Source organism: Jaculus jaculus, chromosome 10, assembly GCF_020740685.1.
Source record: "Jaculus jaculus isolate mJacJac1 chromosome 10, mJacJac1.mat.Y.cur, whole genome shotgun sequence".
NCBI classification, from domain to species: Eukaryota; Metazoa; Chordata; class Mammalia; order Rodentia; family Dipodidae; genus Jaculus; species Jaculus jaculus.
In genome coordinates this window covers 64,633,317-64,634,588 of record NC_059111.1, presented here as the reverse complement: position 1 = coordinate 64,634,588, position 1,272 = coordinate 64,633,317, and positions in this window count along the sequence as shown.

The following is a 1,272-nucleotide window of genomic DNA, read 5'->3' as shown; positions in this document are numbered from 1 at the left end:
CCAATGGCCAAACATAAGACATGTCACCTCTATCATATCTGCTAGGACCCAGGAAAAATAGCAGAGAAAGAAGTGTCATAAATTCTGCTTTCATTGCTAGCCTGACAACCAGCTCCAGAGAGATGGCAACAGACACAGTGGTCACTCTAAACTCATCAAAGCAGAAATCCAAAGGCAGCAGAGAAATGATCACTAAGTAGACTGCTAACTCGCCCGCCAAGGCTCAGGGAACATTGGGGAATAAGAGGCAGAAAGATTGTAAGAGTCACAACGTGGATAGGAATGTTCCGTGGTCTTTGTAATCCCAGAGTGAATACCAGTAACCCCATGAGGAGAGTTCTCAACAGACTGGGGTTTGGAGAGAGGGTATATAAAAATGTAACCTTTTAAAAAATAATATAAAATGAAAATGCAACTTTGACTGCACTCAACTCTCCTGCTATCTTCAGCCCCTCCTCTCCAACTTGGACCTGCTTAGATTTTAAAAAGTACCTTCCTAACTGCAGAGAAGAGAAGATCTAGAAGAAAGAAGGAGCAGGACTTGCCCACAAAATACTTTCCTGCCCTGTGCTCATCCTCTCCGCCCCGCGTTCCTTCTGACCTTTCTGTGCCCCCACCCCCACCTGCGGAGTCGGGCTGATTTCCCCAGATAGATGCATTTAGTCTGCACTTTGATCTGTATGCTCCCCAAGTTATGAAGGTCCTGTGCCGCAAGTCCTGGAGAAGAGCCAGTTCAAACTTCCTGCATCCTAGTATATGCGTGTCTTCCCAGCCATCTCCCCTTCTGCCTTCAATGCTCTTTACCAGAACCCCCAGGCTCCAGGCTATGACCTCCAGCTTGCCATCCTGCTCAGCCCCTTCAGTGCCCGCCTTGATCCACTAAAGGCGCTGAGGTTAAATTTTGTGCTCTTGCCATCCATCAGCTGGTGCGTTCTTACCCGGCTGCGGAGGACTGGGCACACCTTAGCCAGAGGTCACTGGTTCTGGCTCTGAGTTGATCCCCAAAAGGAGAATCCCGCTCCCGCCGCACCCTAAGGTGTCTTTGAACTGCGGAGCGCGGTGAGGTGACCTTGCAACTGCTGGTGAAAGTTTCCTTGAACCCCGCAGGCAGAGGATTCCCTTTCATCGGGAGCGCAAAAATGGCCTTGCACCCCGCGCGCAGAGGTGAACCTAGGCGCAGGCGGGTGGCACCTGGTGCACCCCTGCTGGCAGAGGCCGTAGGGCGGGGCCACATGGTCCCTAAACAGAGGGCGGCGGTGCCAACGCCTGCGT